This window comes from Pinus tabuliformis, chromosome 1_2 (genome assembly GCF_031772625.1).
Source record: "Pinus tabuliformis cultivar Carrire ecotype Pingquan chromosome 1_2, CPIR1, whole genome shotgun sequence".
Lineage (NCBI taxonomy): Eukaryota > Viridiplantae > Streptophyta > Pinopsida > Pinales > Pinaceae > Pinus > Pinus tabuliformis.
This window is the reverse complement of record NC_142298.1, coordinates 1,127,478,828-1,127,496,038: the sequence shown is the minus strand read 5'-3', so window position 1 is coordinate 1,127,496,038 and position 17,211 is coordinate 1,127,478,828.

Genomic DNA, 17,211 nt, shown 5'->3' with positions numbered 1-17,211 from the left:
AAAGATAATTTTGCATTCATAGTTTTTCCCCAAATATCTTACTTAGTTGTTTCCATATTTTTGTAAAAAAAATTTCTATTTCTATGAGATAAAACTGTGAATCTGACCGAGAAAGTCCTAAAATAGACTTAGCTTTATCCTCCCTTTTATGCCCTTCAATACTAAACCCCATAATTTTTTATGCATCAAATGCATTTGGACATTTACTCCATTAAATTTTTCAAAAACTATGTATTCCATATTTAAAAACAATAAACAACTATTTTATGTTTGTTACCTCGTACGATGGCTTTCTCCCTCACGAAAAGACCAAATATGTCATCCTCTTCAACATTATATCAGTGCAACTTTAAGTCTAAATAATCTGGAGGGTCACGACTCTTATGACGAATCTGACTACTAGATCTATTTCTCCACAACAGTAAGACCTTGAAGCATTCATGCAAGTTCCTCTATCGATTCCAGTCAACATGGGATAGGTACACTCATGAATTCAATATACTTTGATATCAATCCTCAACTCATCTCTTATACCCAAGCTTGTACTCTGAAATCCAGATAATTCCATTGTTAATGCAGATATCTTTCAATCCGTGTAAAGATGCATTATGTGACCTTTGACTATGGATATTGAAAATAAAGTCACAATCACAATCAATCCATTGTTAGGAAACAAGTCAACAATGTTGGAGAGGCCGCGATATTGAAATAGATACTCATCAAAATATTTCCATGTGGTAGCCAATCTTATCAGCCTTGACTGCTCTGTTGCACTAGTAGTTATCGGCGCCTTAATAGTCTGAATCATGCACTGAGAACACACACCACAAATTCCTTATGTAACGAGGAATAAAGAAATATCCAAAATTGATTGTAGTGAATGAACTCAATGCTCCAACGTTGGATCATCACTCATCAACTTGATTTCCAGACAATTCACAATCTCATACTCCTCTCACATTTTTCTCGGCCCTCCTGTATCTTAGCCTAGAGGTACCACTTTTGATACCAAAAAACCAGAATTGCACATCCACAAATTATTCCTATATTATTATAATTTAAATTAAAATACATCATATATAGTGTTTATGAGATTTAACATATTATAAATTAAGAGATTGTTTGTTGCGAAAATATTTTAAAATTCTAATCAACCAACAAACCTAATCTACAAATACTCTATTGTAAACTTTTTAATTCTAAGTGTATTTATATCTACTTTATAAATAGAATAATGATATTCAAGTTTCTTCAACATTTTACTAAAAAGTGAGTTATAGTTATAAGTCATGAAATTGAGTTATAATATTGTAACAAAGTTGATTTATACGATAATCTAAGGCAAGATAGCTCTGCGGCTAGGGTAATCTTGATTATTCTTGAAGGAGATCGAAACATTGTAGAAGGGTTTACCTGATTTGAATGATAATCTAATGCAAGATAGCTCTGCAGCTAAGGCTGCTTGGTACAGGGCTACGGTGGGCATCCAAGGCTATTTAGCCTTCTCTTTGGAGCGGATCATGAGCGTAACGGCTTACCTACTTTTAACGATAATCTAATGCACGATAGCTCTGCAGCTAGGGTAATCTTGATTATGCTGATTTGAATGATAATCTAAGGCAATATAGCTCTGTGGCTAGGGTAATCTTGATTATTCTTGAAGGAGATGGAAACATTGTAAAAGGGTTCACCTTATTTGAACGATAATCTAATGCAAGATAGCTCTGGAGCTAGGGTAATCTTGATTATGATGATTTGAATGATAATATAACGCAAGATAGCTCTGTAGCTAGGGTAATCTTGATTATTCTTGAAGGAGATCGAAACATTGTAGAAGGGTTTACCTGGTTTGAATGATAATCTAATGCAAGATAGCTTTGTGGCTAGGATAATCTTGATTATTCTTGAAGGAGATCGAAACATTGTAGAAGGGCTTACTTGATTTGAATGATAATCTAATGCAAGATAGCTCTACGGCTAAGGCTGCTTAGTACAGGGCTACGGTGGGCATCCAAGGCTATTTAGCCTTCTCCTTGGAGCGGATCCTAAGCATAATTTTGAGCACAAAAAAGGGAGCCAAGAGAAAAATAATTCCTTGATCTGGTCTTCCTTGAACTTCGCTTCTCATTTTCTTAGATGTTGAACATGGAAGTGAGCTGATCTAGTGACAAAGCAAGGGTTTCTTAAACAAGATATATCTCTGTGGATATTCATGTACCTGTGGTCCTTTAAAGTTCTCATTATCTTGCAAAGGTGAATCATTTTCGCGTTTTATTTGACAAATCGGTTGGAGCAGTTTACTTGTTGACATTCAGGGAAACTTGGAGCATCAGACCTGTAGATATTTGTACTCATGGGTTTTTACCTTTATATCTGCAGTCAATCCAATCCGGGGCAAGTGCGATCTGCAGTCAGGTTTGCTGATATCAGGTGCACACATTCCTTATCTTTTTCTTTTTCTAATACATATGTGCTCATATATTTTCAAGTATGAATATTTCACCACAGCTACCAAAGATTACCAAAGGAAGACCTAACACAATTACTCTACAAGGCCTTTATGAGTATATACAATCTTTAGAGAAACGTAGAGAAGAAAGATAAGTCAATCTACAAAAAGAGTTAGAAGTCATGTTGGAAAATACATTTTCATCTCTTGAAGACACGATCCAAAACAAATAGAAAATAAAATAGAACTATTGGAGAATAAAATGGTGGCAATGGAGACTAAGTTGCGGGTTATAGAAAAACAAAACCAAGATACTAACCAAACATCCCAGCAAGGAGATGTTGATACTTTAGAGAGTCTTAAAGTGAAGGACATGATTAAAGAACTAGAAGAAAAAGTTAATAGCCGCCTCGCCCTAAATAATGTGGTAGATAAATTAGATATCAAACCAATTAAAGATGAAATGAAAAAAATAATAGAATTAGACCACGAGCGTAACAAAAGGGCCTTGAACCTTATAATCTTTGGTTTAAAAGAGGAGGTAGATGAGGATACTTTAGCAATTTCCCAGACATAATTACATAATAGATTACAAATTGAAACAACGTGTCTCATAGAAGCAACAAGGTTGGGGAATTAACTGAGAATAAAGGAAGACTGATCCGAATAAAGGTGAGCTCTACTGATCATAAGTATGACATACTTAGTAAAACCTCAAGTCTAAAAGGAACGGGAATATTTATAAATGAAGATCTCATTCCAGAAGATCAAACAGAATTAAGAAAGGAAGTTCAAAAGGTAAAAGAAGCTAGGAAGGAAGGAAAATCGGCAATAATCAGAAATAGAAAAGCCTTTATTCGAGATAGAAACCAAAAAGATGGTAATAAATAGAAATTCAACACGCTTTGGATTCTTTCTTGGAACTGTCGAGGCTTTCCATGGAACAAAATCCCCAAGCTAAGTTGGATCTCAAATGATGTTGATATTATTTTGCTTGTTGAAACTTGGGAGCATGAAGAATCTAAGGTCCCTAACATAGATGGCTTTACGCTATGGTCTACTTGGAACAAGCGATCCTCTCGTAGAGGCATTGGGGGAATAGCATGTTACATTAAGAAGAACATCTCCCCCCATGCTAGGATTTATAAAAACAACAATTACAACCAATATAGTTGGATAGAGATCACTGACATTAATAATAAAAAGATCTACATATCAATATGATATTCCCCCCCATCAATTCTAACTTCTATAAGAAAAAGAATCTAGATAAAAATAGTCCTTACAATGGTTTAGAGAATGATATTTCTAGCCTAAGGAATGAAGGTAATATCCTTTTAATAGGTGACTTTAATGCTCGAACTTCAAGCAACCAAGCTATTATTCTAAGCAATCATTCCAACCCTAATCCTCTTTGGTTAGATGAAGACCCTACTCTGGCTAATAGGTACAAAAGGAGCTTTGAAGACCTCGAGGAGAATTTGTTTGGGTCGGAGCTAGTCAAGCTCTGTAGTGCTCAGGATCTCATAATTTGCAACGGTCTAAAGAAGTGGCCCAATTCTAGCCAGATGACCTGCATCCATGGGCTTGGTAGCAGCGTGGTAGACTATGTTATTTCTGATCTCCCTTTATACAATGAAATAATAAATTTTGACATCTTAAATGACCACGAGCCTGACTCTGATCATAGGCCTTTACTTATAACTCTCAATTTTGTCATGCATAGAGATCCCATAGAAAATAATCCTTATAGCCAAAAGAACTTAATATTTGATAGAAATAAAAACAATCTCTTTCTAAATGAATTAAAAACCAATTTTCTTCCTTTATCTAGGATAGACAACATAGAAGACCTCTATCACAATTTTACTACAACCCTCTCATATTCTACTAACAAGTTCTCAATTGAAGTTTCAAATAATAAAAGAAATAGCAAAACCAACACATGGTATGACAAAGATTGTAAAAGTGCGAGGAGAGCAAATAAGGAGGTTGTTGATGAATCTCTTAAAATGGGCAAGACAAAAATATACAAAGCCCTAACTAAAAGGAAAAAGAGGCAGTACACTAGTAAAAGACAAGAGAATCTCTTACACCTCTCTAAGGTAGCTCCTAAGAAATTTTGGAGGCAGATTGTGACTAGGAAAACTAAAGATAATAATAAAATTGCTTTACACAATTGGAATTCCTATCTTAAAAAGCTTTATGAATCTCCAAATGTCATGGATAACTTTGAAACCCTGCTCACAATGAAAGAATTTTTCTCATTAGAAGACATTGATTTTGGGATTAAATGCCTGGCAAATGGGAAAGCTAAGGACATTGAAGGTTACCAGGCAGAAATCTTAAAAATTGGAGGTCATGTCCTCATCCCCCACATCCACAAGCTTTTCAATCAAGCATTCAAGCAAGGGTTCCCTAAACCTTGGACTGATAGCCTCATTATCGCTATTTTTAAAAGTGGGGATACAAATAACCCCTCTAATTATCGTACAATTATGATCAGCCCTCTCTTAGCCAAGTTATGTGGTATTATTTTGGAAAATAAGTTGAGCATATCGCTTGAAAGTGAAGGTAAGCGGGTTTTAAAAGGCATCACTCAACAACGGACCACCTTGTTACGCTTAGGATCATTGTGGAGGAATGTCGTAATGATAAATCCAATCACTTTTGTTGCTTTGTGGACTTTAGAAAGGCTTTCGATACAGTTCCTAGAAACAACCTTTGGAATAGATTATAAGAGCTAAAGGTTCCTTTCAAGTTGAGAGCTGTTGCTATAAGGTTATATGAGAATGTAATTGCCAAGCTAAAAAGCAATGGGGGGTGGTCGAAAGATAGTAAATGTAATATCGGAGTTAAACAAGGTTGCTCCCTCTCCCCTACCCTATTTGGCATTTACATCAACAAGCTTGAAGGTTATTTAGAGGAAGCAGGATGTGCTAGCACGATCTTAGCTGGGATAGTCACCATCCTTCTTCTCTATGCTAACGATATTGTTCATCTCACAAGGAGCCCATATGATCTTGATAAGCAACTTAGGCTTCTTAAGAATTTATGCTTTACCATGGGTATGATTGTTAACACTGACAAAACAAAAGTTATGATTATCAAATCCAAGAAAGACACTTATGCTAATTTTATGTATGAAAATAATAACTTGGAGGAAGTGTATTCTTACAAGTACCTAGGAATTGATATTCATCACAAGCTTAACTAGAACTATAGCATTGAGAAAAGAATTAATGGGGGGTGGAAAGCTTATTTTGGTCTTGAAAATAATTGTAAAACAACAAACCTCATAATGTGGGATAAAAAGAAGTTCCTCTTTGAAACTTTAGTCACTCCTGTTATCTTATATGGATGTGAGGTCTTGGGTTGCAGCATCTCTAGAGAATCTTGGAGAAATATTGAGCAATTCCAGAAGCATTTTATAACGTATAACCTGAAAATTAAAATCAATACACCCTATCCTATTCTCCTTACAGAAGTAGGTCTTTCCCCTATCGAGAGCCTAGCTATGACTAGGCTTCTGTTGAACAAGCACAAACTCAAGAACATAGGCGATCATAGACTTTCTAAGCTAGCTTTAAATTCCATCAAAAACCACCTAAGGCTCAAGCGGGGGTGGTATAAAGACACGAGGGCCTGGTTAAACCATTTGGAGATAAACGAGAATGATGCATTGCAAAACATTAATAACATTAAAAATATTGTTACTTCTAAGTTCAAAGAAAAATGTGGTGTGAGAAAGATTTAGCAGCTAAAAGAAAATTAAGTTATTATAAGAAGGTCATCAACCCCACCCTATAAGATCAAAAGTATCTCTCTATTTTAACTAGCTCAAAGAAGAAAATTAATATAGCGAAGATTAGAACAAACTCTCATGAGCTCCATAGTGAAACAGGTCATTGGGCAGTTCCTAAAACACCATGGATGGAAAGGATCTGCCATCTCTGTGAGAATAGGAGCATCGAAGATGAAAACCACTTCCTCTTAGAGTGCCTCGCATACAAACACATTAGATCTCAGTTTCATAATCTTTTTCGCAATACTGACCTTCCTAGCCTTTTACGATGTCAAAATTATAGTGAGCTCGAGAAGCTTCTCTCCAAGATTTTTGAGCATAGGAATAAAATCTTAAACCAAACTAAATAATTTGTTTCTTTAGGTCCAATAGACCAAAGTTTGGTCTCTGTGGACGTTAACCATCATCATCATCATCATCATCATAATTTAAAAAAAATTATAGTAAAATAGGTGTAAATTTCTCTAATTAACAATTTTGTTCAATGAAATATTATTTAATATATATATATATATATATATATATATATATATATATATATATTATTTTTATAATTTAAATAATAATTTAAAATAAAATTATAATTTAGTTAATTTTTATAATTTTTTAAAATGGTAATAAAATAAAGATGAATAAAATAGATGTTTTGATATTCATAATATGTGACTTTCCACTTTTAGTAGCTCCCTAAGATCTGTAAAGGACCCCGTCGACCCCAAAGACATGAAAGATGTTTATGTTACTCCATGTTCTTGTGGGACCCTTATATTGGTGAAATTGGGTGCTCGATCAATCAGAGGATTCATGAGAACGTAACCGACATCAAGCATGGGAGGACACGGTCTTCTGCCTTGGCAGAACACACATAGAAGACTAAACATCATATATGTATTGAGGAGGCCAATGTTATTTCTAATATTGCTCTTTTTCATCAAAAAAAATTGTGCATGCTGCCTCTCTGTTGCAACCTAGGGCTGCCACCTCTGCTCTGCATGCCCCTTGTGGGTGCTGCGCACAACAGTTCTTGAGCCCCTCGGCTCTCCAATGGACTCCAGCGGGGTCCTCTCCCCCCTCCCCCACCCCCCCCCCCTCCCCCCAGAGATTCTGGCTTTCAAATCGATGTTAGTAGTCTACATTAAGAGAATCCCTTCCGCCATGCAACAGAAATTCGTGAAGAAAATGGACAACATACCCTCTGTTGCACTCCCAGAAGAAGAAACGTGCAGAGTAGCTTTGAATCTTCCAGAGAGAGGCCTCATAGGCTAGTTCACTGGCCTCTGGCCTTCACCAAAATCTGTTGAAGAGTGGGTTCAGAGAAACAGGATCTCGTTAACCAAAGAGGCCATAAAAATCTACTTCGTGGGCAAGGGCTACTTCGTTTTCATCTTTGAAAGTGCAGAGGATAGAAGCTTAACCTTCAGGAATGGACCATATTTTATGGGTCCTCAAGGATTATATTTGAAAAAATGATCACCTGATTTTGACCCTGCTCAGGATGTCCCATCAGCTGTTCCCGTCAAGGTGTGTTTGCCCCATCTTCTCGTCCACTGTTGGAACCAAAAGTCTCTTCAGCTAATCAGCAATGCTCTAGGAAAATACATAGACCAAGCAGTTAAAAAATATTAGTATTTGTGTGCCCTCATATGTGTCGAATTCAATCTGGAGGAGGGACTGCCAGAAACAATTAAGCTAATGGTCGCAGGATGGACGCATGATCAAGAACTGGATTACGAACAGCTCCCTTTTAAATGTAGACATTGCCATGGTCATGGCCATTTCGCAAAACACTGCAAGAAAAAGGCTGAGGAACAAGCAGAGATGCATAATGGCGAGAAATGGACCCTAGTCCAGAAAGCTTCGTAGCAAAAAAAAGGCAGGGGGAAATTTACTCAGAAGGAGGCCCCCAACAGCTCCAAACCCACCGAAGAAAGGGGTCTAAACCCAAATGAAAAAGAAAGTAGTCAGGCCCAACCCTCACAAATAATCCCATAAAACATAGACTAGGAAGGAACATCCAACTCCAATAAAGAAGACAAAGAAGCAGGCCACCCAGAGGCATCCAAAGGCAGCCCCTTCAATCCCTCGTATGCAGAATTCATAAGGAAAAAGCCACGAGATAGCTTAGGATCATCGAAGGACGAGATCTATGAGCATCCATCAAAAAGAACCGAAAGGAAATCCCACAAAGAAGCAAGGGAGGAGGAGGCTGAAAGACTTAAAACTCAAGGCAGCCAGCCCATGAAAGAGATGTCTATTGGGATAAATACCAGAACAAGGCCTCCTAAGGGAGGATCCTTCCCCCCTCCTGGTAAATAATGTGTCTTTTCTCTTGGAACTGTAGAGGTCTAGGGACCCACATGAAAATAGAAGCAGTCAAGGATCTCCTAAAAATCGAACCACCAGATATTCTCATGCCCCAAGAGACAAAAATGGAAGGGCAAGCCCTTCTCGACATCAGTAAGGTAAAATGGAAGAAAAACGTAGGCAAACCAGTAAGCTCAAGGGGCTCTTCAAGGGGGCTGGCTACCCTATGGACAGAAGATCTCTTCCACCTGAACAACTCCTTCGAAATTCAGCACTGGATCTTCACAGAATTAAAACATTGTGCAAGTAAGTTGACTATCTCACTCTTCAATCTTTATGTTCCAGTTCTTTACTAAAAAAAAAGAGAATGTTGGAATTCCCTCCTAGCATTCTTAGAGCAGCATAACTCCAATAACATAATCCTTGCTGGAGATCTGAACATAGTTCTAAAGCCCAAAGAAAAGAGAGGGGGCAACAACAGTAGAGACCATTTGTTGCCTTTTGTGGAAGATCTCATCCAGCAATGGGACCTCCTTGATTTTAGCCCAATAAGAGGTCTCTATACATGGACAAATAACAGGACAAGGGAGGAACATATATCTGCTCGTCTGGACAAATTATTAGTTGAAAGCGCGCTGATGATGAACAGTAAGATAATCAACACAAAATCCTCCCCAATTTAACTTCAGACCATAAGACCATTCAGTTGCTCCTGGAGGATGAAGAAGACTTGGGTTCTCTTCCTTTTCGCTTCAACCCCCTCTATATTGAAAGGGATGGTTTCATGGAAACAATGAAAGAAGCTTGGGCCAAACCAATCTCAGGATCACCATGTTATGTTTGGGAGAAAAAGCTCAAGGTAGCAAGACAAGCCTTGAAAGAATGGATAAAAAAACCCGCTACAAATCCAACCAGCTAAAGGAAAGAAATAGTGTAGACTTTGGAGGACATACAAGTTGAAATGGAACATAAGGATATCACCTCAGAGACAATAGGCAAAGAGGTAGAATCCCACTCCTTTAGAATGGAAGAAGGGTACTGCAGAATCAAATCTCATAGCCTATGGTTGAAGGTTGTGGATCGAAACACCTCTTTCTTTCATCACCAATATAGAGCTAGACTCTCATGTAATCATATTTCATAAATCACAACTGAAGAAGGGCAGATCTGCAAAGCATTTGCACAAATAAAAGAGGCAGTAGAAAGTCACTTCAAAAATCTTTTTACTACAGGAACACAAGGCAGGGAGGAGGACTCAACAGAGCTCCTCTCAAATATCCCCTTCCTTGTCAACTGAAAAGACAATCATGCTCTCATCAAACCCTTCACAGAGGAAGAAATAATTAATGTTATTTGATCTATGGAACCTGATAAGGCTCCTGAACCTGACGGGTTCACCATACACTTCTACAAGATCTGCTGGGATACCATTAAATATGACCTCCAGAAAATGATAAGAGGATTCCAGAAGAAAGCAAAGATAGGAGGAGGAACCAATTCCACCCACCTCGCACTAATTCCGAAAGAGGAAAATCCAGAAACCTTTGCCAGATTCAGACCCATATCTCTATGTAACGCCTCCTACAAAATTTTGGCCAAGCTGCTAGAAAACAAAATTAAACCATTACTCAAAAGGCTCATCTCCTCCTCCCAAGGAGGATTTTTTGAAGGTAGACACATCTTGGATAATGTCATCCAAGTGCAGGAGACAATTCACTCAAGTAAACAGCGAAAAGAAAAAGGAATGTTGATAAAACTAGACATGGCGAATGCTTTTGATAGGGTTAATCACACCTTCCTCATCAAAGTCTTACGCTCCTTCGGGTTCTCGAACCAGTTTTTGAATCTTATAAAAGCTTGTATTGACAATCCCTGGATTGCCCCCATGGTTAATGGGTGCCTTACTGGCTTCTTTCATGCCCAGAGAGGCCTTAGGCAGGGTTGCCCCCTCTCTCCATTTTTGTATATTATGCTAGCAGAATCTTTGAGCAGAAAGCTGACTACTGAGAGAGATGTTGGGATACTTCCTGGCCTCAGAATTTCCCATGGCATAGATCCCTTAAACCATGCCCTGTTTGCGGATGACTCTATTCTTCTCAGAGGAGCCTCTCTCAAAATTGCAATGGCATTTGACTCAGTCCTCAAATGCTATTGCAGGGTAACAGGAGCCTTAGTAAGTGAAAGAAAGAGTGAAATTTACTGCTGGAATATGGAACAACAAGAGATCATGAGCATATCTCAAATCCTGGGTTTTAAAGCCTATGCAAAATGGGACAAGATCAAATACCTATGTTTGCCCATTACAAATGGAATTAACAAAAGGGATCTGTGGAGCGACATTATCAACAAAATCAAAACAAAAATCTCATACTGGTTAACAAAAGGAGGAAAAGTAATTCTTATTAAAACTTTGTTGTCTACGTTGCCAATTTACCAAGCTGCTTTTCTCCTTGCTCCAAAAAATGTGATGGATCAAATATCTAAACTCCTGAGGGATTTTCTATGGCAAGGGGGGAAGGGAATCAGGACAAAATTCACCTGACCAACTGGGATACAATCAAAAGAGACATCACAGAGGGCAGTTTACAGATTCACGATCTTGCGATGATTAACCTTGTGCTCAGTGGCAAAATCCTGTTGAAACTGCATAGTGACTCACAACATCCGGTCAATCAATCACTCCTGCACAAGTACACAGATGGTCCTGCACTACAGAAACTACAAGCCTGCATCTCAAGTAACTACTCCCAAACATAGAACTTATGCCGGAAAAGTATACACTTCTTTAGAGAGAAGGTGTATCGAGTGCCTAGAAATGGAAAGAAAACCTCTCTGTGGGACGATCGCATTATGGATCGTGCTCCGCTTTCTGAGTCTAAAGACATAGCAGATATTAAGGAGTGGCTCCAACACGCTGGCATCAATAGCATCTACGATCTTTCTAGGTGGGACAGCAAAGGCAATTGGTGTTGCTGGGACTTCCATGGCATCCCTGTTAGACTCTTGCAGCAATAAAATAGGCTCATCGAATTTCTTGAAGAGGCAACACCAGTTCATCGAAGCATGAAGGATGCTTGGGGATGGGGACACTCAGGAAGGTATACCACAGCTGCTGGTTACAGTGCCCTTCACCCAACAAAAATCAGGAATCATCTGCCCAATTTCTGGAAAAAATTATGGGATCCTAGAGGTCTTCCCAAAGTCAATTTTTTCTTCTGGATTTTGGTACATAACAAAGTCCTAACAGGAGAAAATCTGGCCAAGAGAAGCTACACAGGACCGCATAGATGTGCCCTCTGTAGAAGCAATACTGAAACAACTAAACACCTCTTTATTGGTTGTTGTTTTTCTAAAGAAGTATGGGGCTACATTCTCCATGAAATCCAGATTTCCCTTCCAGACCATGATTCTGTAGCAGAGTTATTTGCCTCATGGAGCCACCTATATCCCCACAACATTCCCACTAAATCTCTATGGAATAGAATTTGGATCGCCATCCCCAAATACATTTGTTGGCAAATTTGGTTGACCCGGAACGAACAGATTTCAAAGAAATCTCTTATACTCCCTTGAAAGTAGCAGCCAAAGCAAAATCCCTCCTTTTAGAAGCAATTCATCAATCTTACTTTAAAGAAGACCTCACTCCTCTTCCTGAAGAAAAGAGATGGTTGGATTCTCTTTCCTCTCTACCTCGAAAGCTCCCCTTGGTCCCCCCCATTGTAAACCCAGAATGGTCAAAAAGAGATCCTAACATCACTTTCCAAGATTGGTAGAGGCAACAACATCTAACCTCGATTTTATTTGATGGGGCTTCCAAAGGGAACCCCGGTGCTGCTGGAGCAAGGGGTATTATGTACTCTCCGAATGGCTCAAGAAGGGATTGCTTTTGTTGGGGTATTGGGCAAAAAACCAACAATCAAGCAGAGATTCTAGCTCTCCTGAAAGCATGTCAAATTGCAAGGGAAAGAGGCATCAAAGACTTTCAAGCATTTGGAGACTCAGAAATGCTAATCAAAAAACTCAACACAGATGAATTGTTCAATAATGAAAGCCTCAACAAAAATTTTAGCAGATTAAAGAGAATCCTACAAATTCTACCACATTCTAAGGAATTCGAACAGTGAAGCAGACCTCATGGAAAATAAAGGGTGTGCTCTTCAGAAGGGACAGCTCAACATTAATGATGAGATATCAAACCAATCTTGCTTCTCTTGACAGAATTGTAATCCATCCTAGCATAAGAAAGAGGATAGCGAGAACTGTACTCTTGGTTGTTTAGGCTTTGGCCCAACTATCTACCTTCATATAAATAAAAACATGCCCATTTCAGTTAAAAAAAAAAAGATTGCTCTTTTTCATCACCCTAAGTTTACGTAGGCCACAGAAACTGAAAGGAGGCCGAACAATCTCAACAGGGATGACGGCTGAAAGATTAGCAGATCCGTGTCTTTTCCTCTTAGCCGCTCCCCCCCTTTTTCTTCCCTTTTTCGTTCTGGTTGGTTTCCTTTCTGATTTTATTCCCGAGTCTTTTGGAGTATTTGAATTGACCTTATTTACCGTTGTTTTATTGGTTTTCCTTTTTTACTTGGTACTGGTTACCTTTCTTTATTCATATTATTAATATTTTTATTTTATTTATCATAAGAAGAGGATAATAAAACTTCCCTTGCTTTTTTTATTAGATTAGTTTAGATTCTTAATTAATTTACTTCTTAAATAAATTTGTTTAAACATAATATATAAATAAATATGTTATTTATAAACATAACTAAAAGAATCATAAGCATATATAATTTACATACATTTTTTCTTAAAAATAATTAATTGATACAAATATGTTCATTCCTTATTTATTCCCATAATTGACTTAACAACTTATTCATCTTAATAAAAATAAATATAATTAAAAAACATAATTAAATAAGCTATATCATTAAAAAACATATTAAATAATTAAATAGTTAATCAATAAACTTTTATTTTAGCTTATCCCATATAAGAGTATTATTATAAATTTATTTTATGAAAATTAAAAGAGGATAAGGCATATTTGGTTACGTATACATTTATATAAATAATATTGGTAGATAAGTTAACTGATTAATTTGACTAATTAATTATTTAGGTAATAGACATTTATTTATCTCATAATAATATAAGTTTATTTAGTTTTAAATTAAAAAATTTAGATGATTTATTAAGTTTAAGGTCCTTAATTTAAGTTCATTATTAGCAAATTCATTTAGTTAGTTACATATAGATTTAAATTAAATAAATCCAACAAGTTAAATAATTAAATAATTAATTAACTAATTAATAATATTTCTTCTAATTCTAGGTCCAGTCTATTATAGTTGTAGTCCAGTCAATTATAGCCATTTCCTTTGATAAAAAATAATCGTTTATTTTATTTTATGACGATGATGGTATGTACCACAAATATGAAGCAAATAACATTAAATATTAAATAATTGTAACAACTATCTTACATTCCTTGAACACTAGGCAGTTTCCAATCCCAAACCTCTAGTACCAAAAAGAATAACCTCTGCTGATATCTGTCAGACGGAATGAGTCGATCTTGCGGACAAGATCGACCTCCCTAGTATCTAAAGATATCTAGTGACAAGCAAGCCAATCAAATCCTATCTTTCTCTAAATATGCAATTCATAAACAAAGGCAAACAAGTGTTTTAGGCCTACCTTGGGTCCAATGCAAGTTTGTGGAAGCCTCGCTCCTTTGATCCAAATGAGCTCCCTTGTCGCGAATTTGCAAACACAAACAAGCACACAAATTAAATAGCACCTGAAAAGCCAATGTAATAAAGCATACTTAACATGATGATCAAGGAATTCATGAAACAAATGACATAAGACAATTTGTTGAGAAAAATGAATCCGATTGTATTAATTCAAATCAAAGAAGAACTTTACAACCTGTGCCTTGATGCTGTACAAGCTCCTCCTAGGGTCCAGCAAGAAGTCTCCTCTACTTTGACAAGTTTCACTCTCTTCCCAATGAAGCCAAAAGATATGTGATCTCTCCTCTCAAGCTTAACTAGGAAGTCTCAATTCCACCAGCATTTACCCTCAAAAATGTTCAACTTCTAACCTCCCTAGCAACCAACCCAATGCCTTAATTTATAGTGCAATGGAGGGAAGTTACTAGGTCCTCCTTCAAAGGGATAAAGCCCTCCTTCAAAGGGATAGCTCCTCTCATCAAGGGATTAGCTCCTTCTCTTTTGGGATGCATGAACCACCTAAGAGCGAACCATCCACGTCAAAATTCCTTCTAGAATCATCTAGAATTAACCCAAAGTGAGTTTTTTAGAATAAACTTGCGCCTTTTTGACTTTCACAGGGGTCCGCACCCACTCCTTTAGAGACAGAGCAGGCAGGTCTGCAGGTAATGTGAACAGGGGGTGCGGGACCGCAGGCAACAGTGAGAGAAAGTGTGGAACCAGAACTTTATTGATTTTCAAAGGTCTTTCTCTCATTTTCAAAGCTTGACATGAAGAGCTGAGGTCTGAGACTTGCTTAGGAGGACAGTATAAGTGATGATAGACCCATATTGACTGCAAATAGTCATGGTGACAATATTTTGTGTAACAATATCCAAGAGAACCAATCTTCTGTTGTTTTGTCTTTCCCTAGAAGATCTACTATTGATTACAGAGGAATTGAAAGAGCCTGCAAAAGTTCCAAATTTTATAAAGATCCATCCACTGTTGATACCGCTTGTTCTAGTTCAATTTCTTGTAGACATATTTCCTTGTTTCAATTTGCCCAGTTAGTTAATTTCAATTCTCTAGAAGTTACATGCCCTGAATGTAAAGCTGTTGTAAATTTATGTACCTTGGTTGAATCTGTCATTCACGAGAATCACCATCTAAGAACTGGAGAAGCTCCTCCTTCCACATCAATCAATCCATGCCCGAACCCAAAATTTTTAGACATCCCTTTTCCTCATGAGCTAGAGTCTGACCATGTTCTAATGATGCATGAGATTATCACTTTAGAAGGAGAAGATCCCATATTCGCTTGCCAAGCCCAAATATGGACTAGGCTATCTTGAGCAAGCAAAAGGCCTGATTCCTTCATGTAGATTTGGTCCTGTTCCAGATGATTGTAAAAAGCCTGCTGTCATGGAAATGCACAAGTTCTTTACTCTGATGAATGACTATTTGAAATCAAAAATAAGTTCTAAATGGATGAAAGCCATGTTAAATTGGGACTTATTTACCAATCCAGAAGCTGAGCAGTTTGGCCTAAATCACACTATTGAGGAGAAGAAGAGATTAGCTGAAGATTGGAAACATTATATGGAAATTACAAATTCTTGGATTTCCTTTTATGAATGGAAGAAAAATGTTTCCCCTGAAGTTGTGTTGATAGGATCATCTTCTTACTCATCTTCCAAAAATGCTTGGACTACCTTAGATGGTAGCAGAATAGAGACTCCATCTACTTTTTCTCCATACAGATGGATTATCATTGGAGAAAATCAAAACGCAACAAAGGCAATTCCTTTGGTTCAAAAGGATGATAATGCCTTAGGCATAGATGGAAGGATTCAGAAAGCTAGTGAAAAAATCAACTGGACCAATACAACAATAAAGGGTCTGGAGATAAATACAGCAAAGGCTGTAGAAATAAAGGAACAATTTGAAACTTTTCAAGTCTCATTAAATGAGGTTAACAGAAACCTCAATGATGTACAATATACTTCATCCATTATTAGACCTTATGCCAAAGAATCTCTAAACAAAATAGAGGAAGTGGAAGAAAAAATAGTAGATCACATAGATACTACTAAAAATATGATATCTAGTTTAACTAAGAGGGTTGAAAAGATAAGTCTGTCAAAAACAGATAAACCAGTTCCTACCTATTTTCTCTACAAAAGAAATATAAAGATTCAGGATCTTGTTAAACCAATCAACAGGTTCCCGGCACTATTCCCCAAAGAAGTAGCCACATCTTTAGCAGAAAAGCTAGAGGCTACAGAAAAAGTCACCATGGCTTCCTTATTCAAGGAAGAAGAAGATGAAAAGAAAAAATTTGAGCCTTAGATCTTTCCTATATATGAATCTCTTGAAAGTAGGTTCAATAAATACCTTGCACTTGATCTTGAAGGCAAAGGAAAACTTCCTGAAGCTCATACATTTTTCCCTGAATCACATAGAGAGTGGAATATTGATAATCTGTGTTGGTCAGATTAGACAATTAATTGATATGATGTTCACAGAATATAAACTCATGTGTCTCAGAGGAAAAAGTGAAATAGAAGCATGCAAGACTATTATTCAATGCTTTACAAGAACACTGCTCAGGTGGCGGGAGACTGAATCATCTCCAGCACTATTGACAAAAATGGAAGCAGAAGTGCTTAAAGACGAAGCAGGAGATGTGATTCACAATTCATATGGCTCAACTATAAGCAACATGATTGGAGCTTTAGAGGAGTGACCTTTAGGCCGCTGGGAATTGCCTTTGCCTAAGGCATATCGTCCTTTTGAACCAAAGGAATTGCCTTTGCTGTGTTTTGATTTTCTCCAATGATAATCCCTCTGTATGGAGGAAAAGTAGATGGAGTCACTATTCTGCTACCATCTAAGGAAATCCAAGCATGTTTGGAAGATGAGGAAGAAGA